The 27,462-nt window shown below is 42.6% G+C and overlaps 1 protein-coding gene across 12 annotated transcripts in view; it reads right to left on the bottom strand.

The window, feature by feature from the left end:
- The window catches only part of TMCC1 (transmembrane and coiled-coil domain family 1), a 259,340-nt gene that overhangs the window by 230,379 nt on the left and 1,499 nt on the right, over positions 1 to 27,462 (bottom strand). For 2 of the 12 annotated variants that reach the window (XM_074283840.1, XM_074283849.1), the window contains 2 exons: positions 22,557 to 22,809; positions 15,309 to 15,560 (listed from right to left, as the gene is read on the bottom strand). The gene's annotated coding sequence lies outside the window, so the exon portion shown is untranslated. Of the gene's footprint in view, positions 1 to 15,308; positions 15,564 to 17,106; positions 19,166 to 19,998; positions 20,217 to 22,455; positions 23,190 to 27,462 lie in introns of those variants that run through there. The other 10 variants (XM_074283839.1, XM_074283843.1, XM_074283841.1 and 7 more) reach the window with 10 other exon arrangements.

Here is a 27,462-nt window from a genome sequence, read left to right as displayed (position 1 = left end):
CAGAACATCTACTGTGAGCATTATAATGGCAAAATGGAAAGAAAAAGTCAAGAATTCTCCACCTGATTCAAAATATCTGCCCTAAAAGACACTAACAAGAAATCAGAGAATCTGGACCAATATCTACCCCCAATCCAATAAGCCCATCCAATTTGGCAAGCAAATTTATTTGGGAATTAGCACAGAGGTAAACTCACAAAGCAGAGGAAGTAGCAAAAAAGTTGCAGGTTTAAATTACCTCAGAATCTACAACTTAAGCCCTACTTTTCTTAGTCACCACTTCCTCTAAAGTAAATACTTTCAATCACATATATACATGAAATGTAGAGGCCTCACTGGGCCACTGAAAGTGCTTGTCTTCCAACTCTACAGGAATAAGCCTAGAAGTCAATCAATAACCATTTTTATGCAGCTGCAGGGACTAGATTAACAGAAAATTTCCTATCACTTAAACTCTTAAGAATGATTTTGTCTACAATGTTTAATTTACCATGCTTAAGGCATTTGGTGGTGCAATGGATAAAGCAGAGAACATGGAGACATGTACACATAATATAAATTCAAATCCAGACTAAGACCTTTGTCCTAGCTATGTGGTCCCGAATAGGTCACCAAATCTCACCTAACCTCAAGCCTAAATTGTGAGGATAAAATAAGACCACATTTGTAAAGTGCTTTGAAAACCTTAAAGTGCTATATAAACATAAACATTAGCTACTGCTCAAAACTAGGAGGATGAGGATGGGGACAGGAGAGAACAGGTGATTTGGGATTTGCAATTGAGGGAATGAAGCTAAATTCCAGCAAAAGAGCAGCTAGGTAACTGAGTATGTCCATTTATCTCCAAAATATCCAAGTAGCAAGAAATGCACCAAAGGTGGGGGGGGGGGGGAGATGTAACTAAATACAGCTTATAGGGATGTGGAAGAACTCATCACAGAAAAGGCCACACAAAAAAACAAATGTTTTTTCTCAGAAAGAGTGATAAGTAAACCAGAAACTCAATACAATGGAAAGAAAGAAACCAAAGGCAAAATCTATCTTTAGTAAAAAGGCAAGTACAACTGCTGTGAGATGATCCATCAAGAAATGACAGGAAAATTCAAAGTCATCCAGAAGGGTTCAGAACAACAAAAGAAGGAATGAGAATTAAATAAGCATAGAAACAATCTCTAAGAAATGAAGGCATTTAGAGGTCTGAGGACCTGCTCTAAGTCTGTCCAGGATTTTGTGCTTTAATTATTTTTCTTGTATACAAGTAAGTGCGAGGTTTCCTGGTCATATCCATGGTCATTTTGTTTCTCTTTGCTAATGAGGGCAAGATATATTTACATTAACTGTTAAAATTAAATTCTATGTTTTCCTTTATTTATTTTTCCCTTTTCTCTTAAATTGTTAGTTTCTGCAATTTGGCTTACTCACCCTTACAGAAAAAGATAATGGCAGCTTTAGAACTAAGAAATGCAGGTGTGGTTAAAAAAAAAAATTGACAGAATAAAATCAAAAGACAACTGAATAAGAAGAATTCATGAGATCACTATCAGCTGAAAGCAGCTCCATTCATCTGGCCCTAGCTTCCTCCCCTCCTCCCCAACCTCACATCTCCAGCAAAGTTTGGATTTCACAAACTCAATATTAAATCAACATTTTCAACTCAGCATGTCCAAAGCTGAAGTGATTTTTTTTGGTAAGAATGGTACTGAAGTTGTGAATCTGAGTAGCTGGGAGGATTGGTGGTACCCTTAACAAAATACAGAACCTCAGAAGGAGGGTAGCTTTTAGAGAGAAAGATAATGAGATTTAGAGGATGTGTTTGAGTCTGATGTGCTTATAGAACATCCCGGTGGAAATGTCCATTAGTTTAAGACTGGAATTCAAGAGAAAAGTGAGGTCTGGATGTATAGATCTGAACATCAGCTACACAGAAATGATCCTCAAACCCCCATAAAATTAAGAGCCCACCAAACATGAGTGTTGAGAAAGAAGAGAGACCAATAAGCCTTACTTACTTAACCACTGGAGGAAGAAGATAGCATGGAAATGGAACAAACTAAGCAGAAAAAAGAGGAGAGCCAGTCAAATAATATTAGGAAGCAGAGAAAATGGCATCAGATCCAGCAAAGGGTCACTTCTGGAAAGAAGAGCTTCAACTCAGTGATCAGATGAGGAGCCAGGCTAGAGGGCTGAGGGATCAAGCCCAGCAGGAGGGGAGGCCACAAGCACAGCCCACTTTTTATCCTGAGAAAGGGAGAATAGACAGGGCGGGAGTTTTCTCAGTACATAATTAATTGAGGATTTTTTTGAGGATGGGACGGACATGGGTGTATTTTTTAAAATCCAGGAAAAGACCAATAGAAAGAAGGCTGGGGTGGGGAAGTAGAGGGAAAGAGAGTGGGGAAGGAGAAGAGAGAGGGGGAGGGAGAGAGAAATGGAGGAACAACTGACAATAGAGAACAAAGCTAAGTTTAAATGGAGAGAAGGGCCTCCAGAGAAGAGAGGATGGTGCTGGGGGATCTAAGCTCTATTGAAGGGATCAGATGGCTTCAGTTTTCATGTCACAGTGTATTCTAGGGAAATGAGGGAGGGCTGGTTGAGAGACTTGAGGAGAACTGGTCTGGAATGGCTGGAGAATCAATGGGGGAGAGGGTAAACCTGCTGCCTGGCTGCAGTGACTCTGACTCCAGGCTGAGACAGGATGCTGCAAATGTAGAGCCGGTGTCATTGGCACTGGGGGGGGGAGGGGAGGGGTTGGGGGAGGAAGGGGTCAGACAAGGCAGGCAAAGAGCATGGGGGAGGAGGAAGGAACAAGGGGGGTCTTTCAGATAAGGAAACTAGAGCAGGGAAGGGTAAGTGATTTGTCAAAGGTCCCAAAGCTGGGATTCAAACTCAGCATCTCTCATCATAAAGCTTCAGATTCTCTTTCTTGACTATAGAATACTTTTTCTTTTTTTTTTTTTTGGGGGGGGGGGGGCGGGGGGAGGTAAGGCAATTGGAGTTAAGAAGCCTTAACTAAAATCACACAGCTTATTCTAACTATTCCTTGGGCGTCATGAACATGAGGCTACCATGTTTCTATCTTGTTATTTTGTCTGTTCTCTTCTGTTTTCTTTAAATCTGTACTAAACAATTTTGAAAATTTATGAATTGTAATATAATTTGAAATCTGTTTATATTGTCTCTTTCACTCCTACTTCATTATTCCCTCACAATTTTGTCATTTTGTTTGTTACTCTTTTGTCTACTTCTATAAACCAATGAATTGAGATAGTATCATTCTTGTTAGATTGATGTAGAATGCCCATGAAAAGTGACTATTTTTCCAGTTATTTATGTTTGTCTGTAGAAGCTGTTTTTGAGAATAAGGTAGACATGGGTGAGTCTTAAGAAAACAGGAAAACTTTGGGATATGTGTCAATCTTATGTCAATTTATCGTGAGTAGTTAGTCAACAGGCATGTATTAAGTACTTAACTATGTGCCAGGAACTATTCAGAGTGCAGGCAAAAAGAACAGCAAAAACATTTTTCTTGCTCTTAAGGGGCTTACATCCTAATGAGGAAGGTGATATTAATGTTCTGGAGATACCAGTATTAAAAAAAAAAAAAAAAAAGAAAAAAGAAAAAATCCCAACAAGCTCACATGGTAATGGAGATTGACAAGTACATGTTTAAAAAAAAAAAAAAAAACAAAAAAAAACATAAACAGAAAGTGAACCAAATATAAACCAGAAGGGAAGACACTAGCAATGAAGGGGCATGAGGGAAAGGCTTCCCACAGAAGTGGTGCCTGAGCTGCCCCTTAAAAAAAGAGGTACTCCCTGAAACTTATAGAGAACATATTGTCTAGGCATAAGGAATGATCAGTAAAGGAGCAATGAGATGAGAGATGGAATGTTATATGTGAGGCACAGAGAGATTAGTTTGGCTGGACTACAAGTCTTAGATGGAGAAGCTTGGAAAGATAGGTTAGGGCCAACAGGATTTTTGGAATTAAATATTTATATTTTAAATTAAAAGTTATCACACAAGCATATCTACACCTAGGAAAAACTACCTGGAATGTAACGATTGAGGCATGGAAATCAATTACTAGACTACTGCAATAATCCAGAAAGAAGGGATAAGATTCTGAGCAATCAATGAGAGAAGAGGTAGGTAGATCCAAGGCATGTGGAGGTAGAAAGAGTAAGCCTTGGAAACTATTTGGATGTAAGGTGGGGGGAATGTAAGCTAACTCAAAAATATTTCATGTATTTTGTATCTTAAAAACATAACTATTATAAACTAACACAGAACACCAGTACAATTAAACTTCCTTTGTAACTATTTGCATTTAAATTAGATCGGTAAAGTATTTATTAAGCACTCATTACTGTGTGCCAGGTACTACACTTTCTCAATTTACAAATAAAAAAAACAAGACAGATCTTACTCTAAGGGAGCTTATCTAATGGGGAGAGACAATACAAAGAGGAGAGGTGGAAGGACAGAGGGAGGGATAACACAGTGTAGGGGTGACTAGGAAATAAAATATAGGCCAAGTTCCTGCCAAAATAAAGTAAAAGTTCAATTACTGAGTAGAGGATTCTGGGAAGATGGGGAGTAGGTTGGTGAATTTCAAACTTCCAATTTCCCCTACAAATAGAAATTTGCACCTCAGGGCGAACACAGAGTGGAGAAAAATCAGAAGACTTGGGGCAGAACAGAAGTCCTCCAGATACAACCCAAGAAGATCTAAAGAAAGGCCCCAGCTGCAATTAACCTGTTTGAAATGCAAACAGAGAAACATCCAGTGAAGACGCTGGGGCTGGCTGAGTGGGGCTGCAGCCTCAGCAGGATCCACAGAGACTTTTACCTCCTGGACTGTTTGTGGAGTCGGGGTTTGAGTCCAAGAACAGAGTAAATCTCGGCAGATTGGGAACACCAGGCCCAGCGGTGCTGCAGAGATGCGGTCCTGGGCAAGGAGGGGCCAGCACTGGGGAGAGTGCAGAGAAGCGGCAGGGACACTGCTGTCTGTGGGCACTCGGAGAAGAGTTTGGGGGTTCCTGGTCAGAGGGGAGAGCTGAAGGCAACCTTGAGGCACCACCACCCGATCCCATGATTAGAGGTGCTTAGAGAAGTACCTCTTATTTAAAAAAAAAAAAATGAACCGGCAAAGAAGAAAGAACCCCACCATAGAAACATATTATGGGAACAAAGAAGACCAGCAATTTTCAGAGGAGTACAGTTGAAAAAAAAAAAAAGCTTTTACCACAAAGAGTAATGTGAAATCACTCCCTGTCCAGAAAGAATCTAATTCAAAAAATAATTCAAAAACCAAATGAGAGACATTGAGGAAAAAAAAAATTAAAACCATCCAAGAAAAACAAGATTATGAAAAAAAAAGTTAACCAATTAGAAAAGGAGGTATAGAGCCTCAAAGATGAAAATAATTCTTTGAAAATTATAATTGGGCAAGGGGAAGTCAGTAAAGCTGAGAAACCAAAAAATAACAAAACATTAAAAAGACTGAGAAAATATAACAGAATGTGAAACATCTCATAAGAACAAAAGATCTGGAGAAAAGACCAAGAACAAAAAATATAAGAATAATTGGACTGCCAGAAAGTTGTGGCCAAAAAGAGAACCTTAACACAATAATGCAGGAAATAATCCTAGAATATTGTCCTGGAGTGATAGAGCATAAAGGGAAAGTAGAAACAGAAAAAAATCCACCAATCACCACCTAAATGAGATCCATTCTGAAAAACACAAGAATATTATTGCCAAATTTTGAAAACCCCAGATCAAAGAGAAAATTTTGCAAGAAACAAGAAAAAGATTCAAATATGCTGGAGCTACAATTAGAATTGTACAAGATTTATCAACCGTTACAACAAAAGACTGCAGGTCCTGGAATCCTATCCACAAACAAGCAAAAGAACTAGACCTGTGTCCAAAATTTTCATAGCCAGCAAAATTATCTATAATTTTGAATGAAAAAAACAAAAAAAACCCAAAAACTGGACATTCAACAAACTTGAAGATTACCAGGACTTTCTATCAACCAAACCTGAACTTAACAGAAAATTCAACATATAAGATCCAATAATATCAAATATCAATTTTAAGGAACTCAACATGGACAAACTTTTTATAGATGGAAAATTTTTTTAAACATGGGAAATGTATACTTTATGTTTAAGATTTACATCAACAATAGAGTACCTCAAAAGAAATACTGGCAGAGTAAAGACTAAAATAGTAATCATGTAATACAAATGAGGTGCAGAGGAAGATTTGACAGAGGCATTGTGGGGAAGAGGGCTCATAGTTCTGAAAACCTGTTCACATCAGGAATGGGTTCAACAGGCAACACCACATATAAACCATGAAGGACATAGCACCCTCCAAAATCTATAAAGAAATAAGGGGAGAGGAATAGCTGGATGGGGAAGTAAAAGGTGAGGGGATCCCTTGCATGGGGGTAGAGGGTGGGGTTAAGTACTGTTGTGCTCCAGGAGCCATCTGCCAGTGGCTGCTGGAGACCTGTAGAATGGATCTCTTCATGTGAGTGACTGATAATGATACAAGGAGACTGAGAGGCGGTTGAGTTGTCTGACCTCCCTCCTCTTCCCTCTGCCTCCAGTTTATCTCATTCCCAGTCCACAAGCAACACCTATATCAGCAAAGACTGCCCTGCAGCACTTTCAAGTGTTATGATCCACAGCTTTGGAGGCTCTCAGAGAATTGACCTGCCCCTTCACCTAGGCATGGTCCTTAACAAAGTACTAGCAAGTTAGAGAGCAGAATTTAATGAAAGAGTCAGCAGAGTTAGAAAAGAATGTGTATATGTGGGGTGGGTGCGTGTGTGAGTGTATATGTATGTATATATCTACAAAAATATATCTTTTCTTAATTGTAGTTTAGGGATCATGGGGGGTGAAAAGGAGACATATATGAGTCTGTGTGTGTAGGTGTATGTATATATCTACATATATTTGTATAAAAATATATCCTTTCTTAACTGTAGCCTGCTTAGGTGTAGTGAAGGGGATGAAAGGTGGAAAAAAACGAATAAAGTTAAAAAGATGCACAGCAGAGAACAAAACAATAATTTACAAGGAAGTAAAGAAAAGATAGACATTCATGAATATAATTTCTTCTACACACACACACACACACACATACTTTCTTAAATTAGTATTTGTTGTTATCTATTTTGAATCCTCCTTGATGTTCTGCTAGGCATATGACAATGTTCTCTTTTGTACTGCTTTCTGGTTTGTTTGTTTTTTTCTTTTACTCTGTTTCTTCAAGTAAAATAAATTTGATTTTTAAAAAAGTTTAATTTTTAGCACTGGATGACTGAGGGATAGAGTCCAATGTTAAGATGAGGATGAGGAAGAGAAAGATGAGGAGAACTGTTCAAGTGTAGATAGCATGTTGATTTTGATTTTAATACACAAATAAACTGGACTTTATGATTGTAACTGCATCAAGGGGGACAGAAAGACAACTTCAGGATTCTACCAGGAACCCACAATAAACTATACTAGCTCCAAAATGCCATAGTCACTCTCAGCTTAAGCCCACTTTCCCAAATATATAGACATACATATACATACACATGAATAACTTGTGACACTCTGGGACACACATACACACATGTATGTATATGTGTGTCCCAGCGTGTCACAAGTTATTCATATTACTCCATATCATAACTGTTGTCCAATTCAACAAGGAAGTCAATGACCACAAAGAGGATTAAACACTGACATTATGTTCACCAGACAATGCCCTGAACACAGATCCAACTCTTATAAATAGCAAAAGACCTATTCTAGATGTCTGAAAATACAAAAGGAATTTTGACACTCTCTCAGTTCAAGTGAATATATTTGTGTAAAATGTTGACAAAAAAGAGAATACTCTAAATAGATAAGTAAATCTTTCAAGACCTCCTTTCATTCCCATAAAATCATCATCAGTATCTTGAAAGAGTCATTAAGTTTTGCTTTTAATAGATTATGGACTTTTTAGTTTTTTAAAAAATCTCTGAGCCTAAAATAATAGTGTTTTTAGTTACCAATCATTTCATTTTCTCTTTCCCAGTTTAGTCAAAAACAGTAGGCAAGAAGAAATTAAAACCATTTATAGTCATATGGAAAAATGCTCTAAATCATTATTGATCAGAGAAACACAAATTAAGACAACTCTGAGGTACCCCTACATACCTCTCAGATTGGCTAAGATAACAGGAAAAGCCAAGGATGAATACTGGAGGAGATGTGGGAAAATTGGGACACTAATACATTGTTGGTGGAGCTGTGAACTGATCCAACCATTCTGGAGAGTTATTTAGAACTATGCCCAAAGGGCTATCAAACTGTGCCTACTCTTTGACCCAGCAATGTTTCTACTGGGCCTATATCCTAAAGAGATCACAAAAGAAGGGAAAGGTCCCACATGTACAGAAATGTTAGTAGCACCTCTTTTTATAGTGGTAAGGAATTGCAAAGTGAGTGGATGCCCATTAGTTGGGGAATGGCTGAATAAGTTATAGCATATGAATGTTATGGAATGTTATTGTTCTATAAGAAATGATCAGAAGGATGATTTCAGAAAGGCCTTAGAGACTTACATAACCTGTTGCTGAGTGAAGTGAGTAGAACCAAGAGAACACTGTACCCAACAACATGATTACGTGATAATCAACTCTGACAGATGTGGCTCTTTTCAACAATGAGATGATTCAGGCCAATTCTAACAAGACTTGTGATGGAGAGAGCCATCTGCACCCAGAGAGAGGACTGTGGGAACTGAGTGTGGATCACAATATAGAATTTTCATCTTTTTATTGTTGTTTGCTTGCTTTTTGTTTTCTTTCTCATTCTTTTCCTTTTTGATCTGATTTTTATTGTATAGCATAATAATTGTGGAAACTGTGGAAGTATGTATAGAAGAATTGCACATTTAGCATCGAATTACTTGCTGTCTAGGGGAAATGATAAAAAAATCTTTTTGGAACACAAGATTTTGCAGGGGTAAATGTTGAAAAGTCTCTATGCATACGTTTTGAAAATATAAAGCTTTAAAAAAAACAGTAGGCAACAAGACTTTAGTCATTACATACACACAAAATATATGTTATATCATATATAAAAATATGTATTACACATGTTATATGACTATATAATACATTATATATAAGTATATAATGCATTATATACTTATATATAATGTATTATATAGTCATATAACATGTGTAATACATATTATGTACACATCATATTTATGTATAATCTATACATGATATCTATTTTATATATATATATATATATATATATATAAGATGACTAAACAAGAACAAAATGTGTGTGTGTGTGTGTGTGTATGTGGTGGAAATCACACAATTATAGAACCTTATAGCAGAACAAAATTTTGGACATGTTCTAATGCAATGATTTCTGATGATATGGATAAGGCCAACAAGGAATCTCTGCTCATTCATCTCTCTGATGAGATCCTTTATGTACCATTTCATACCTGAGGAAACTGAAGCTCCAAGAGGCTCAAGGATTTGTGAACCATCCCAAACAGCTAAGGGACCCTAACCCCAAATCTTGGGTTCTTTTGACCACTTTTTCCTTTTCACAACAGATTTGGAGTCAGAACCAGGCTGGAAGACTAGCTTCCTTCTCTAAAAGAGCAGCATGACTTTGGGCCATTTCCTCACTTCTCAGGAGTTCAAACTCTCTACTTATGCAATACAAGGAATGCACTAAGAAGTCTCTCAGGTCCCTTTAGGCTTAGATAAAAAGCTCTCCACCTTCAGGCTTCCTGTGGATGTAATACGCAAAAAACTAACTAGTCAAAAGGCACTCCAGACAGACCGCTGAGGGTGACCCTGCTTCTCTGGAGAAGGAAACTCTGAGAGATTAGAATAAGGCAGAGATAAACAGGCCAGGTCACCTCTCTGTCCTCACTGAGGAAAGGGATTACCATGGATGCATTCTATCTTCTTAAGAAAGTAGGACAAGCTCTTCTATGGGAAGGGAAAGATGATCGAACACTGCAGAAGGCTGGAGCTGAGAAAAGATTTAGAGAATGAGAACAAAACGATTTTTTGTGCAGCCCTAAAAGGCCCCGTTAGAATCTGAGAGAGAAATTGGGACAGCCCCAAAGGCAACTTTCTCCAGTAGATCCTGGAAGCACAGAAGGAGCAGAGGATATAAGTCTAAGACTGCAAAGGAAAGAAAAGATCCCAACAGGCTGAGGAAAAGATGAAGAAGAAGTTCCAGAGGGCACAAGGAGTGCTGGAGAGATTCAAGGAGGAATTTAAAGAAAAATCTTGGGGTTCTGGGGACAGGCCTCAAACAGTTCTGCTGACCTGTCTCCCCCCCAACCTTTGCAGGCACATGAATTGAAAGTTCTCTCAGTTGCCTGGGCACTATAGCACTGTCCTGTCCTGTGTGTGGCCTAGGAAGTTGGAAAGATGCTTGATAATCACTCCATGATACTCACTATCGCTTATCTGCTTTTGTAGATCTCACTCAGTTCTTAAGTTATGCTTGCTAAACTCAGAATTTTATAAAATTTGAAAAATCTAAATTTTATGATAATAATTATCATGGTCAGTATTTATAAAGAATTTTAAGGTTGTAAAGTGCTTACAAATATTATTTCATTTGATCCCCATAACAACTGGGAAGTGGATGATATTATTTCCCCCATTTTAACTTGCTCTGGATCATACAACCAACAAATGCCTAAAGTCGACTCTACCTCCTTATAGCAGGGTACAGCTGTGTATATAGGTGCCTTGTATATGTATAAAATCCAAAAATATTTTAGATTCTGGGGATGCAAGTACAAAGAATGAAACAATATAGGCAAGAAACTGACATTCTAATGGAGAAGACAAGTACATATAAATATGAAGATGTCATAAAAGAAAGCATACAAATCCAAATATGTTCAAAATAGTTAAAAATACAAGGTAGTTCTAGGGACCAAGAAAAACTTTATGTAGGAGACAGTGTTTAAGCTTTCATCTTAAAGGGAGAGGGAGCTCTATAAGGCATAGGTAAGGACGGAGGGCTTCCCAGGCAAGGACAGCAATCAAAGACAAAGAGGCAGGAGGGGAATGTCACAGATGAGGAATCAAGAAAAGGTCCCTTTGGCTAGACCACAGAGTGTGAAGGAAGAATGCTGTCCAGGGAAGCTAGAAAAATAAGCTGAGTCCAAAGTCCACAAAGACTGCCCACCAAGTTGAGTGGCTTGGATAGTCTATCCAGGGGCCATAAGAAACTACTGAGGCTGAGTAAGAAGGGGATGAGCCCCATGATCACTGGCACTTAAGCAAAGTGACACTGACAGCAATTTACAGGACAGACCTGAGATCAGGAAGATATTGCTACTCAGGAAGAGATGAGGTGGGCCTGAGCAATCCCTGTGAAAGCAGACAAAAGGGATGCGATGCAAAAAATGTATGTATATAAAAATGGCAAGATCTGATACCTGACTGGGTGTGTCTCAAGGGAGAGCAAGGGTGAGGTAATGCAGAGGTTATAAACAAGGAAGCCTGCAAAGATGATGGCCTCTTCAACAGAAACAGGAAATAGGAGGAGGGGGCGAAGGAGGGGAAGAGAGTATAATGAGATCAATTTCAGACAAGTTGGGCTCAGAGTGTCTCTGGGACATCAAGTTTGAAATGTCCAACAGGCAAGTAAAGATGCAGAGATGAGGCTCACCAGAGACAAGAACTGGGTTTATAGATCAAGGAGTTAGCTTATAGAGAATGTCACTAAATCTATAAAAGTTGATGAGTTTAGCAAGTGAGAAACAATACTAAGAGTACTGAGAGTATTTGACCTAGGACAGAAGGGTGGGGAACATTAGATGACCCAGCAAAGCAGACCTGTCCTGATCAGCCAGATAGGAGAACAAGGAGACCATGGAGTCACAAAAGCCAGAGAAAGACACGGTAATCAGCAGTGTCAAATACAACAGGTAGGTCAAGAAGCATTAGCACTGAGAAAAGACCATCAGATCTGATATGTTTGCACCTAAGAGACAAATTCACAAAACATCTTCTAAGAAAGTAAATATTACACAATCTCTACCAGAACTGAGACAGTAACTCTCCACTGATTTTTTGATGTCATAGAAAGTAGAATAGGAATCAGAACACATGGACTGATTGAAGCTACTCAACATAAAGTATAACCTTAAGTAAGGCATTCTTAACTCTGTGACTCAGTCTCTGCAGAGAAACACTAAGTCTATGCTATTCTTGCTGTGCTGGGAATACGTCTATGCTTTGCCACCAGATCTCCTCTATCCTGTTTTTAGAGTCGTGAATAAATCACTACCCCAAATAGCTGAGCAAAATGTCCTGCCCCTGCTCTTCAGTTCAAATTCATGGAAGTTATCATCCATAATATAAGAAAGAATAGAATTCTGATGTCTTAGAACACTCCAAAACAGTAAAGGGGAGGAAAGCAGGAAGAGATTGTGGGATGGAGGAAATAAGACTTTTCAGATTTAGCCAAATCAAATTATAAACTATTATAAAATTTAACAAACCAAAGGGATAGGTATTAGGTTAATATGGTAAACATTTATATGACAACAGCAACCTTGAGAAGTTTCCTTGATTGCAATTATTTACTAGTTTCCAGATATATTCTGTTCTGGGAAAGTGGAAAATTTATAGTTTGCTACAAGTGATTTTTGGTTTTTTTGTGAGGATCAGACCTGAAATGTCATTAGTAACCACTCTGAGAAAACTGCCCACACTATCCACTTAAAGTGATAAGAATATAGTGAATAACAAGTAATGAAGTCTGGGTGGCATCATTTCTCTGAGTAAAATTTGGTGTTTGGAGAAGATATCTATCTGGAAGAGCTCTTCCAGCTCTGAGAGTCCATGTTTTAGTAGGAACAGGATTCAATTAATTCATAGTCAGTCAATAGGCATTTTTAAGTGACTACTATGTGACAGATACTATGCTAAGAAGTAACTAAAGCTATATTTTATTTCATTTGGACTTAACACTAAGTGAAATCATAAGGTAGAACTATCAATTTTCCTCTAAGCTGCTATTCTCAAAATTTCAAAAAATATAAACTAGAAATCACCAAAAAAATTTAGTCCAACTCAACATTATCAAGAGTTTATTATGTGGAATGCACCATGCTAGGGGGGTAGCAAAAAAATGCATTGTATGCTGAATTGCACTGTAAGATCCAAGAAAAGAAGAAAACAAAATCTTCCCAACTTTCTTTGGGATTCTAATTCTTCATTTACGAACTGGTCTTGTGTTCAGTAAGCTGTTCTGCATTGTTCAAAAATACCAATGTTCTAACTATAGGAAAAAGGATTTTGCTTCTGCTTATTTCACAAGTAGCCATCCTGAATAAAACTAGCTGAACCCATCACACCAAGAAGCAGTACCCATCGGCTGCTGAGTATTCAATCAGGAAAGTTTTCCAGATGCCAAACTTAAATTTTTGTGCCTATTGGATCTATGATTCTCCATCCTGTCAAAATCAGAACTCTGCTAGAAGTTTATCATGAAAAGGGGGCCACAAAATAGGTCACTCAGTAAAAAGAAGGATAGATAGATGCTTGCTACTCTGCTCAGTAATAATTTATAAAAAAGATGTCAAACACACGTGGCCCACAACACTCTAAAATGTAGCCATACTAGATTAGAATATAAGCAGGAAATATTTAACAAAATAAATAATAATATAACATCTTAAAACTAAAAAAACCTTAAGAGTTCACAGAAATCCTAATGTTCAGATTGGCGGTCTCCATTTCCATAAAATCTACTTAAGTTCCACAAAGTTTTCTCATTATAAGTACACATCAGAGGTAGAGTTTGAACTCAGATGGCTGGCCCTGGTTCTGAGCTGAGTTCTGCCAGCTATCAGGAAGCCGCTATATTCTGTACAGTGCCTCTTTGTACTCTACAGAAACACAGCACTTCATGCTACTTCCATGATTTCATTTGAACCTCACAGCTAAGACAGGTAGGATACATATTAGGAACAATACTTTATGGTTGAAAAAATAAAGGCACTTGGCTAAAGCCCCCAGGGTCAAATCCAGAATCCAGCTACCCCAACTTCCAGGTCAGAGCTCTTCTAGAACTCAATTTGACTAAACCAACATTTATTGAGCCCCAAGTAGATGCAAAGTCCTAGGTAAGTGCTGAGAAGAACTCAGCCAAATAAGATAGACTCTGGCCTAAAAAACAACCTTTAAAACGTGTAGTATGACGAATTTGCAAGGTAACGCAAGGTAATCCTCTATTAAAGTCCTGCCCAACACTTCATTATGATGGAAGAAACTAGGGGTTTCTAAAGGTTATGTCAGCAGATTGCAAGTCTGGCATGTCTGGCCAAGTTAAAAAGGCTTCCAGCCTCTGTCATCTAAGAAGTGGCTCCTCAGCAGCAAGTAAACCTTCTGAGTTATTGCACTTTATGAAACCATACAATCTTTGCAGGCGACTCTGATCTGCCCTGGAAGAAATAACTACCTTGATAAAAATCACAGATTTTTAAAAAAGTATTCTGGAAAAATAAAGCATATTACAAACATGTGAGAAACACAAATAAAGTGCTATGAGAATTTTTAGGAGGAAAGAGTTACTTCTCACTACAGGAAGCAAGCAGACTGTAAGGAAGAGACAGCATATGAGCCTCAAGACAGAATTTCAACTTGCACTAACACAGGACCTTTGTCCTGTTACACAAATCCTGTATAAAAATGTTAATCTATGATTCTGAGGATCCTAAACTCCTCTTACAACTATCTCATTTGGAAACAACAACAAAAAAAGCCCTTAAATCGAAAATGCAAAACCAAGTCAGAGGTATCATTTCTATCCTCAGCAATAAAACTCCAATCTACTTCCTAGTGTTTCTAAATTACAGAATAAATTGTTTCTATCCACACTACTCCCTCCGACCCCATGCACATGTGTAGATGCATACACTCATTCTCTCCCCCCCCCCACCCAGTAGTGGAAAAAATGCAAAGATGCGCATAGCTTTCCATGCAGCAGGATCTAACTGCTGATCATTAGGCCTCACTTCAAGAAGTGGCCTCCTAAGCCTATCCCAACCCTTTGTGTGTGATGGCATGGGGTTTTGGCTGAACCTTGACCATCCCAAAAAGGAAGAGCAGGGGGAAGGGGGAGCTCTGGCTTCATTCCCCCCAGGAGTGTGGAGATGGTCCCATACTACTGTATGTTTACTTCTGAGAGCACAAGGTGGTGCCATCTCTAACAGGGGAAAACAACAGACATACCTCCTCACAATGCCAGCAAGAGATTTTCCTTCTTTGCATAGATAGAGGTGCAGGTGAGATCCAGAAAATCTTGTGGAAAAAGTTCTTTTAAAAAGGCATAGACATACAAGCTTCATAAGAAAGTGACCCCATGTGCCAGGATGGAGCTCTGTGTCTTCTAAGTCCTTGGGACAGGGTGCAGATGTTCAGTGGGAGAGCCAGCCTCAGGAGGAAGCTAGAATTGGGAGTATCCTCCCAAGGGAAACCTGGAACCTGCTGGAACAGAGGAGTGAGAGAAAGAAAAGAGAAATACCACTAAGTGCACGTAACTGACCAGCAAATCTCCACTAAGTCTCAGGCTGCAAAATACTAAGAATGTTCTTAATGAACGCTCCTAGGCTGTCCACTGCTCGCCCAAGTGCCCCAACTCAGCTGGACAAATTTATAGCAATGGTATCATGGGATAAACCCATTTTCACTGCTAGTTAAATATTAGGGCAGGAAACAGAGTTGGATTGGAGGGCGGGGGGAGAAGGGATCAGTTCTTTACACCATATGGTTATGGTATCCTTTTATGATAAAGAAGACTCTATCAAAGAGTGATAATGTAACTCATCTGGGAAACAGAGCAGACAGCCTACTTAGTATAGAATTACTGACAATACTGAACTTGAAGCAATAATGCAAAAACATGCAGAGAACTATGTAACTGGGGGGGGGGGGGGGGGAGAAACTAAAGCCAATGTAGAAACTGAAGAATGTAGAAACAAAGTAAAGCCAATTAATTTGACAAGTAGGGTGGTTCTGTGTACCCCAGTCAGACATCTCATTGAAATAAGGATCTGTCATGTTTTGGCAATAATTCAGAAAGCAGCACTTCCACAGACTTATCAGATTCTACCCACCCATAATTGAGAGTAGTGTGTGATATGTGACTAAGCCCATAGAAATACTGAGATTACCTCAGGTCTTTCTTCATTATTTGGACAAAATAATATTACAAATATCACTGGGCACCTTCATAGTGCACTGTTTTTATCAAGGTCACAAATTAGGGAGCCATCATGTACTTCAACCCCACTACTTTAGGTGCTTAGAAAAAGGAAGTGAAGTTTGCTGTAGAAAGAGGACAAGCCGTCACCTGGATCCTGGTTGGAGCTCTTCCAGGGAGAAAGCCTCGGACCTGGAGCCGGGCAGCCCAGGGGAGCAACCGACTGCATGCCTATTCCTGGCCAGGTGACCACAAGCTAGTCTCAAGCTTTGTCTGACCTAAGTTTTCAATGCATAAGATGGAGCACATGGTACCCATCTCGTGTATTCTCAAGGCATGGGCTGCACGGCTGACATTGTGGCACAAAGACAAGCGAAGAATCTGTCTACTAGTCTACTGCTCACTCCCTCAGGCTGGGACTGGAGCACCCTGGGAGGCCATGGAGCTTCTAGGACCCTGCCCAAGAAACTTCTCAAGGCACTCACTGGGGACTGAAGATCTGAGGGAGCGAGATCCCAATCCTCCCTGAGGGTCACGCATCTAAAAAGGCTCAGAAAGAAGGCTGGACTCAGGCCTTTAGCAAGGCGCGCCCAAAGCTCTACTATTTCCAGACAGTCTCCTACTCAAACCTTAATTAAGATACAACTTGCTTAGCTTTATGAGAGCAGGCATTTTTAGAGCAGGTAAGGCCTCAGTTTCTTCATCTGTAAAAATGGATGGTTTTCCTAGATAACTTCTCAGGGCTCTAGATCTAAGATTTGATGACATGATAAGGAAGTCTTTGCCAAATGATTCTTTGAAAATTAATGAGTTTAAGCAAAAGATTACCAATATCTGCAAAGCAAAGCACTTAGTTCCAGGTGTTGAAGAAAAAAGAAAAATGTTGATGCCTTTGTCTCATTACCCCAAACTTCAAGGAATGTGGCTAGCAGGAAGGAAAGCCATGGGACTGTCAGCAATGCTAGCTGGGGGCCAGACTGGGAGTCCGACTTCAAGTTCCTCTGCATGATGACCCAAGGCAGGCTGCGCAGCACACACAGAGACTCCCTGCGGTTTGGGTCAGATTCTGTGATCCAGAGGACCCAAGAGGAGGCTTCTTATCATCTTCCAGGTGATCTGGGCTGGGCACAAAGAGCACAGAGGTGTATCCTGGGCCGTCCAAAGCCATTCAACAAGACAAAACTCTGCGGGTGTTTGTTGGTGTGCCTTAATGGTGTATCATGTCCGACTCTTTGTGACCCCTTTGGGGGTTTTCTTGGCAAAGATAAAGGAGTGATTTGCTATTTTCTTCTCCAGCTCATTTTACAGATGAGGAGACTGAGGCAGATGGGGTTAAGTGCCTTGTTCAGGATCACACAGCTAGTATGTTTCTGAAGCAGGATTTGAACTCCAGGACCAGTCATCTAGCTGAGAAGAATTCAGAATTTTGGGAGAATTTCAAAGCAGGCCAGGGTTAGAGGATTTGCTCTTAAAGAAAGGTAAAATTATACTGGAACAATCCTTGATCATTCTCCTGGGAAGATAGTCATGAGGAAAAATTTAACAGAGGAACTTACATTGGGAACTTAAACAATGAGTAGAAAAAGGACCAAAAAAAGAAGAAAAAAAGGATAGCACTCCAAGAGGGAGAAACAACATAAACAAAGGCATGGGGTGGGGGGTGGGGGGAAGCGCACAAGAACAAACAACACATCAAAGAAGTTATATGACTGGGAAAGATTACTTAGGACCATAATCGGAGATAATGTTGGCTACATAAATTGAGACTGCGGGGTTTCACTGTTTCATACTTATAAATTTGGTATCATAGCAAAGGAAAATCACATAGATTTTTATGAACCAATTCCACGAGAAAGGAGTCTAGTCTGGTTCTGGGTATTGAGAAAATCTCCACAAGAGATGGTGGGTTGCGGTATAGTGCTTTCCAAGAAGTGAAGGTGCGGGACTCCAGGTTACAGCTGGGCAGACTAAAGTTCTTAATAATTTAAAAAGCTCTTTGATAATCAAGGACAGTATTTATATGCAACTATCAAACCACGTGAAATACATTCCCAAAAGGGCTGCATCTTGGTTTATGTCAAAATGCAAATACCCCAGGAGCAGAAATTGTCACTAGTCTCCTACAGCACCCACCCAGTGTGGGCTCTTAATCAATGAAAACAATGACATTTGTTCATATATTACTAGATTTTCTAAATACCCTGAGCCTCCCTGTGCTCTGCATTAACAGCCATTCTACAGGAAACTGAAGGTAAAACCTGCAACTGAAAAATCTCAGTCTAAAACCCAGCTTCAGCTCTTTTTACACTAGCCAAAGAACGGCTGTTTTGTTTTGTTTTTTAAAGAAATACAACTCTCCTCTGGGCCCTGAGGACAAAAGCTTGGGCTTAACATGCATCTGCAGGAATTTTCGGCTTTATGACCAGTCTAGGCAAACCGCAGTATACCGCGTCCCGCAGTTTTCTTATCTCTAAGTTAATTGTTTTTTCACCTTCCCGTCCTAATTTAGTCTCAGCTTCCAGAGGCCGGGGGAGCAGGAATACGGGCTCTGCCCACCTCCCCAGGCTGCTCGGCGGCGGCCGCGGGGAGAAGGAGGCGTGCCGCAAGCCCAGCCAGGCTCCCAGCCCCGGGCCGACCTCTACAGCAGGGGAAGAAGCCGTAGGCTCCCGGGGCAGCGCCGGCCCTCCACACGGCTCTGACCCCGCAGACCTCGGGCTTGGCGCCGAAGCCGGAGCGCGGACTTGCGGAGCGTCGCTTGTGGCCGCCAGGCTTCGGCTGGGCTCGGGAGGCGGCCGGCTCGGACCCCACGCCCCCGGGGCTCCGGGAGGCTCACTCAGAGAGCCCCGGAGCCTGGCACACGCGGGTGTCCAGTCACTAGCAGCGGCCGTCCGGTGCCCCGACTCTGGTCACGCCAGTGACATCTCCCTCTTCTCCACGACAAGCAGCCCGGAAGGAGACCCGCGGCGGGGCGCGGAGCTCGGCCGGGATCCCGGAGCTCTGCCCGGGCGCCCCGTGTCATCTCCGAACCAGGTATTTCATCCAACTTTCCTGTGGACGCCCACGCCGGCGGCCCAGGGGGGAGGCGGACCCGGCGGCAAGCCGGGGAACAATGGGGGTCCGCGGGCTCTCCCCGGCGCGGGGGCGGCGCTCCGCCCGGGAACTTTTGACTTAGTTGGCCGGCCGCGGGGGCAGAAGCCGCCTCCGCGGCCCGGCGCGCAGTCCCCTCCTCACACCGGGACGGGCCTCCAAGCAGCCCGGGCAGGACACGCGAGGGCCCGCGCCCCGCGAGCCCCGGCCCCGGCCCCGCCTGCACCTGTGCCGCAATGCCCCGCGCGGCCGCCCCGGCCTCGGCTCCCCGCTCCAAGTTTGGGGTGAAAACAAAAGCGGCAGCCCCGGGCTTCGGGGGCGGTGACAGATCCGCCCGAGGCGGACTCCCCGCGGAGCCCCCCGCAGCCCCGGGGGAATCCGGGAGGGGGAGGGGCCCGGGCCCGCCCTGCCCCCTCCCCCTCAGCGGGCTCTCGCAGCCCCTGCACCCCCTTCCCGGCCGGAAGGAGCCCGCAGAGGACGGAGGAGACCTGGGCAGGAAAATGACAGTTGGATGCTCCCGGACACCGGCGAAGCCCTAGGCCCGGTGGGGACCCCCGCGGGCCCGGAATCGGGCGATGGGGTCCCGGGGGCGGGGGCGGCGGAAGGTCCCGCTGCGACCCTGCGAACACTCACCGGCTGCGGGGCCTCCCGCGGGGCGACGAGGCCGTGGCCGTGACCGTGGCCGCGGCCGAGAGCGATGGCGAGGGTGAGGAGGAGGTGAAGGAGGAGGAGGAGGAGGCGGCCCCGTCGCAGCCGCTCGGGCTCCTGCCGCCGCCGCCGCTGCTCCTGCTGCTGCTCCTGCTGCCGCTGCGGCCGCCGCCGCGCCCGGTCCATTCCCCAACCACCCCCCTCCCCTTCCCTTCCCACCCCTCCCCTCCCCCTCGCACCCCTCCCCCTTCCCCGCCCGCCGCCGCTGCGGCCGCCGCGGCCGCCTCAGACCCAGGGAGGGCGGGAGCGCGGGAGCGGGAACGAGCGAGGCCGGCCAGGCCAGGCACGCAGGCAGCCAGGCAGGAGGGCGGGAGGGCCGGGAGCGCGCGCGCAGCCCCGCCCGGACCCACGCGCTGCGCTCCCCGGCCGGGGCGCTCTCGACGACGGCCGCGTCATGCGGAAGGCGAGGGCGGGCACGCGCACGCCCGTACAGGAGGGGGCGGGGCGACGAGTGGGAGGGGTGGGGAGAGATCCAGGGGCGTGGTCTGACTTCTCTTCGCCCCGCCCCTCTTCTCCAAGCTCCTCTCCCTTACTCTCCGCCCCGCCCCGCTGCTCCTGGCTCCTTGCTGTGTGTCTCCCTGTCTCTCTCTCCATCTCTCTCTGTGTCTCTGTCTCTCTCCGTGTCTCTCTCTCCGTCTCTCTCTGTGTCTCTGTCTCTCTCTCCATCTCTCTCTGTGTCTCTGTCTCTCTCCGTGTCTCTCTCTCCATCTCTCTCTGTGTCTCTGTCTCTCTCTCCATCTCTCTCTGTGTCTCTGTCTCTCTCCGTGTCTCTCTCTCCATCTCTCTCTGTGTCTCTGTCTCTCTCTCCATCTCTCTCTGTGTCTCTGTCTCTCTCCGTGTCTCTCTCTGGGTCTCTGTCTCTCTCTCCATCTCTCTCTGTGTCTCTGTCTCTCTCCGTGTCTCTCTCTCCATCTCTCTCTGGGGTGTCTCTCTCTCTCTCTCCATCTCTCTCTGTGTCTCTGTCTCTCCCTCCATCTCTCCCTGTCTCCGTCTCTCTATAACTGTGTGTCTCCCCTTCTTTTCCTCTCTGTGTCTCTGCATCACTCTCCCTCTGTCTCTCTGTCTCTTCCTCTCTATCTGTCTGTCTGTCTCTGCCTCTCCCTCTCTCTGTGCATCTCTGTATCTCTTTCCATGTCACTTTGTCTCTGCCTGTCTCTGTATTTCTGTCTCTCTTCAACTCCCTTTCTCTCTGTATCTCTCCCATTCTCTCTGTGTGTCTCTCCCTCTCTCTGTCTCTGTCTCTCTCTGTCTCTCTGTATCTCCCTCTGTATCTCCCTCTCTCTGTGAATCTCTCTCCATCTCTCTCTATCTCTCTGTGTGTTTCTGTCTCTCTCCAACTCTCTGACTCTCTATATCTCTCTGTCTCTCCCTCTCTCTGTCTCTCTCTGTGTGTTTCTGCGTGTCTCTGTCTCTCTGTCTCTCCTTCATTGACTCTCTGTATCTCTCTCCCTCTCTCCCTCTCTGTCTCTCTTTCTGTGTCTGTCTCTCCTCTATCTTCCTCTCTCTGTGTCTCTCTCTCCATTTCTCTCTGTCTCTGTCTCTCTCTGTGTCTCTGCCTGCCTCTGTATCTCTGTAACTCCCTTTCTCTCTGTGTCTGTCTCTCTCTCTCCCTCTCCCTCCGTCTCTCCCTCCGTCTTTCCCTCTGTCTCATCCTCTGTATTTCCCTCTCTCTCCGTCTCTCCCTCTCTCTGTCTCTCTCTATTTGTCTCTGTCTCTCCCTGTCTCTCTCTATTTGTCTCTGTCTCTCTCGGTCTCTCCGTCTCTCCCTCTCTCTGTCTCTCTCTATTTGTCTCTGTCTCTCCCTGTCTCTCTCTATTTGTCTCTGTCTCTCCCTGTGTCTCTCTGTTGGTCTCTGTCTCTCTCTCCGTCTCTCCCTCTGTCTCTCCGTGTGTCCCTGTGTCTCTGTATCTCTCTCTCCATCATTCTGCCTCTCCGTGTATGTCTCTTCCTCTCTCTGTATCTCTATACTTCTCTCTGTCTCTCTCTGTCTCCCTCCATCTCCCTCTCTGTTTCTCTGTCTCTCCCTCGGTATTTCCCTCTCTGTGTGTCTCACAGTCTCTCTCTCTCTCCATCTCTCCCTCTGTGTCTCTCCCTCTCTCTGCGTCACCCGCTCTCCCTGTCTCTCTGTATTTCTCTGTCTCTCTCTCCTTCTCTCCTCTTGTCTCTGGCTCTTCCTCATTCTCCCTCCCTCACCCCAGAGGGCGGTCCTTAGGAACCAGACACCATGCATTCCGCAGTTGGAATCCTATCTCTGTCACTTCCTAGCTCTGCTCTCCAGCCAGTTCTTCTCCCCTCACTGAGGGGATGATGCCCCCTTTACCATCTCTCAACCTTACCACGCTTTGCCCTTAGTTATTCCTCAGCGGCCCTCAGTTCACTCACTTTCTGTAAAATATGAAGGTGGGTGTATGGAGTCTCCACGGGGGACTGGCACCTCTGGCTGCTCACTCCCCGTTGGGGTCCACCTGTCACCCACTGCTCACCTGTGGCCACACCACAGCTGTTTCGGCAGACAGACAGGCTAAACCAGGTTGAGTGTGACTGACAGGCTTCAGACCCTTCAGCGAGTCAGGATGTCCATCCCCGGGCGGGACGGGCGGAGCAGGACGGTTTGTTCCAGCGGCTGAAGCAGGGGCTGGAGAGTGCTTTTAGCACTTGGTCACTGAGCTCATCCACTGCATCCTGGGCCACAGCCGGTCGTCCCGATTTTTGTCTTCCTGTGGGGTTTTATTGACTCTGGAAGAGAGAGCAAAGGATGACTGTCACACTCTGCCTCATTTAATCCAGTTCCTCCTTGAGATAAGATCTGCTGTCCACGGTCTTCTTTCTACTGTACACATTTCAGAAGCCATAAACATCCTGTTTTCAGTCCTTCCTTTGACATATCTTAGCTGTGTCATTTAAACCATGCAACTCAGTTTCCTCATCTGTAAAATGATATAAAAACCCAGAGGGCTCACTTCCAACTTACATTTGCTTCATAGGATTGGACAAATTACTTCGGAAATCTTAAAGGACTATGTAGAAGTCAGTTGTCTACCGCAATTGTACAACATTATATGAGATCCTTCCCATTTCTGGCATCATTTGCTAGACTTTACAGGTGTTTGCTCCTTGTAGGACATGAAGCTAAAGAAACACTAGATTATACATATCCTGTCTGCTCATCCATGAGTATAAACCTTTGTTTGCTGTACCTAGAGTCCTGGCTTCTTTCATGGAGAGAAGCTCTGACACGTCAGCAGAATAAAAAAGAATCTGAGAAAACTGATCTCTAAGAGCTAGAAGAGCCTTCGAGACATCCTGCCCGGCCCTCCTGTTCTTCCTCCATGGAGCAGAACTTAAGAAAATTGGTCACGCAGTTATTGACAAAGTCAGGCCAAGAACAGGTCCATGGTGCCCGGACCTCTATTAGAAGGTCATTAGAACCCAGTTATTGGAAGGGGAGAAAGTGGAGGGGGCAATGAAGGAGTGCATTAATGACAGGAAAACTTCCCTTATCTGGAAATCAGTTCTACTTTGTCTCACCTATCTGGAATATTAGCTCCCTGTTCAAATCTCCTTAAATTCCCCTCTATCCTGTTTATGTACCCATGCAAACACTTTCCAAAAAACAATCAAAGCATTTTTACATGGGTGATCTCCGGTGATTCCTATAGCCCAGTGAAGAACGGAGGTGCCATATTGCGTCTGATTTATAGCTAAGGAAACTGAGCTCAGAAGAAGTTAGGGGATTGGCTCGGGGTCAAATCCCAATTAAATGGTAGATCCAGGATTCTAACTCTTGCCTGACTCTGGGGTCAGCTTCTGTTCCGTTGGATAGTCTCTCACCAAGGGAGACTCGGAGTAAGCAAAAGATAGCATAGAGAGGAGACTTCTTAAGACCCTCTCCCAGCCTCCTTGCAGAGCCTGATGACTCAATTTATACACAGTTCTAGCAAAGCCTGTTTTCTCAGCTCACACAGTCTGCCAAGTAGAATGGAGAAGGCTTCTAGAAATAGGTTGACTGCGGCAATATGTGAAAGTGGGCTTAGGAGAAGAAAAAATATAGACATAGAGAATATAGAAAAAAGTAGAAAAATCAGAGCAGATTCAAGGATGCAAAAACAACAGCCAGGGACCATTTAGATTAAGGACAAGCAATAATAGCTGACTCGATGGCTGACGAGGGTCATCTCTTTATCATATATTCAACTATTATGCACATAGACACTATTATAGAGTCAGTATTATATAAACAAATTATTATATATTCAGCACTCTTTTATATATATATACATATATACATACATTATTATATAATCACTACTATTATAGTCTGTACTATTATATAAGTATACATACTATTATATATTCAGTACTATATACGTATAGATACACATACTATTATGTAGTCAGTACTTCATATATACAAATACATACTAAGATATGTTTTCAGTATTATATATTTATGCTAAAATTATATTATATATTTTCTATAAGTCTATATGCTTACATGATTATATGATCAGTATTATTACATATTTATATACATACTACTATATAGTCAGTACTATCACATACACGTTTCCCCTCTATTATATAGTCAATATTATATATATATATATATACATATACATATATAGAGACATGATTATATGATCAATACTATTATACATTTGTACATACTATTATATAGTCAGTACAATTATATATACATGATTATAAAATTAGTATTATTCTATATTTATATATGCACTATTATATAGTCAATATTATACAGTTAGTATTATTATATATATACACACTATTATATAGTCCAGGGGTTCTCAAACTACGGCCTGAGGGCCAGATGCGGCCCCTGAGGACGTTTATGTGCCCACCGGGTTATGGCAAAGGGGCTGAGGGGCAGAGACAGAGGGTGAGCTTTTGTTTTTACTGAAGTCCGGCCCTCCCACAGTCTGAGGGACAGGGAACTGGCCCCTATTGAAAAAGTTTGAGGAGCACTGGTGTAGTCAGTACTATTATATATACTATTATCGAATCAAATACTATTATGTAGTCAGTATTAAAATATATAAATATATACACACAATACAGTTCTATAGTGAGTACCAATATACAAACATATTTATGTATATATTATTATATAGTTGGTACTATTATCTATCTACTATAGTATATATATTAGTTTATACACATACATTAATATATTAATATACAACATAATATATTTTATCCTAAATAGTACTCCAGTATATACTTTATACTATAATGCATGCAATACTATATAGTAAATACAATAATTAACATTCCTAATCTAACCTCTAGTCACCAAGGAAAAAGGTTTCATTAGATTTAATACACTATATTCAAGAAGCAGAGAAAAAGGTTTAGAAAAATTTGAGAGTGATTGTTTAAAGAGATAAACTTCAGTAATCTGGGTTTTTACGCTTTCATACATAAAATAATAGTAGCTAACTTTTTTACAGTGCCTTACAATTATTACTCCATTGATCTTCACAACAATCCTGGAGGTGGGTGCCATCCGTATCTCCATTTTACAGTTGAGGAAATCAAGACAGACAGAGATTAAAGTGGTTTACCCAGGGTCACACAGTTAAGTATCTGAGGCTGGATTTGAACTTAGCTCCTTCTGACTTCAAGCTCAGCACCAACTATTTGCATTAAAGACCCAAGAGGAGCCTCTGTTCCTTCAATTATTATCTTTTAGAGTTTTTTAAAAGGAAATTCAACCAAATCAATTCCAATAGAGCAGTAATGAACTGAACCAGCTACACCCAGAGAAAGAACTCTGGGAGATGACTGAATCTCTACATAGAATTTCCAATCCCTCTGTTTTTGTCCCCCTGCGTTTTGGATTTCCTTCACAGGCTAATTGTACACTGTTTCAAAGTCCGATTCTTTTTGTACAACAAAATAACTGTATGGTCATGTATACATATATGGTATTTAACTTATACTTTAAAATATTTAACAAGTATTGTCAACCTGCCATGGGGGGGAATGAGGGGGGAAGGAGGGGAAAAAGTGGAACAGAAGGTTTTGCAATGGTCAATGCTGAAAAATTACCCATGCATATATCTGGTAAATTAAAAGCTATAATAAAAAATATTATAATGTTTTGAGAACAGGAAAAAGACATTCAAGAACATGTTGGGACTATTTGGCAGGCTGGGCCCTGGGTACATTACCCCTTGTAATGGTGACATCCCGGCCCTAGCCATCTGCACTTCTGGCCTAGATAACTAAAGAGAGAGAAAGGGAGGGATCCTTTGCTGTGACCCAGAGACGCAGTAGTTTCCACAGGCCCCTTCACAGAGCCATGGCCCTCCTCATGGGTAGATCTATCAAAGTGGGCACTGTCGGGCAGAGAGCTCCTGCCAGCCTCAGGGGAAACCCGAGTCCGGATATGGGCCTGAAGAACGCTTAGTGAGAAGTCTCCAAGGATGAATCTTGTTTGTACCATTTATAAACCAAGAGCTTTCAGATTATTATTATTAATATCTATTACCTCACTTAATCCTCACAAGTGCCAGCTCTCCCCTGGTTTCACATAATGACTTTGAGGTCAGATGACTTCGTGGCACTTAGAGGAAGACGAAAACCTTCATCTTGGACAACTGCCCTCTCCAGTCGAGCTTCCCACCAGAAAGTGCTGGTCTTCATAAAGGCCTTTTACCCTTAAAATCGAGCGCACGCTGCCCAGCAAGCCTTTAAAGCCTTTCACTGGACACCTCCTCCAGCCCTAGGACGCAGTCGTGTTACAGGCTCCTTCCCAGCTGGTCTTTTACGCGGCTCCTCACACCCAGCACCCAGTCCTGCGAGTGATGGCCTTTACCTGGACCGTCTTCCCATGAGGAGACGTGACAATGGTCGGGGAGTTCTCAGACCCCCATCCTCCACTTCAGTCCTACTTTTGACTTCCATGTTCCCTCCAACACTCAGCTTATTTGTGTATCTACGGGCTCCCCTAATAAGGAGTAATAATAATTATCAATAAGCCAGGCACTTTACAAATATCTCATTTAATCCTTACAGAGGTAGGTGCCATTATTATCTCTATTTCATAGATGAAGAAAGTGAGCACATAGAGGGAAGGGGATAAGCATTTATTAAACACCTGCTATGAGCCAGCTTTATGTTAATCACTTTACAAATATTACCTCATTTGATCCTGTGGGGAGGGTATTATTATTATGATTTCCATATTATTACAGTTGAAGAGAAAAAGGAAGACGGAGGGTCACATAGGAAGTATCGAACTACTCTAGACACAATGCTTGGGTGTAAGAATTATTTCACTTTTCTCTTTGTAGCTCCATAACCTAGCACACTGCCTTAGATATATACCAAGTACTTAATAAATGCCCGTGGGTTGATAGAATT

The sequence above is a fragment of the Sminthopsis crassicaudata genome, chromosome 1 (assembly GCF_048593235.1).
Source record: "Sminthopsis crassicaudata isolate SCR6 chromosome 1, ASM4859323v1, whole genome shotgun sequence".
Lineage (NCBI taxonomy): Eukaryota > Metazoa > Chordata > Mammalia > Dasyuromorphia > Dasyuridae > Sminthopsis > Sminthopsis crassicaudata.
Note: the sequence above shows the minus strand (reverse complement) of the source record. Positions and strands in the feature narration are given on the sequence as shown.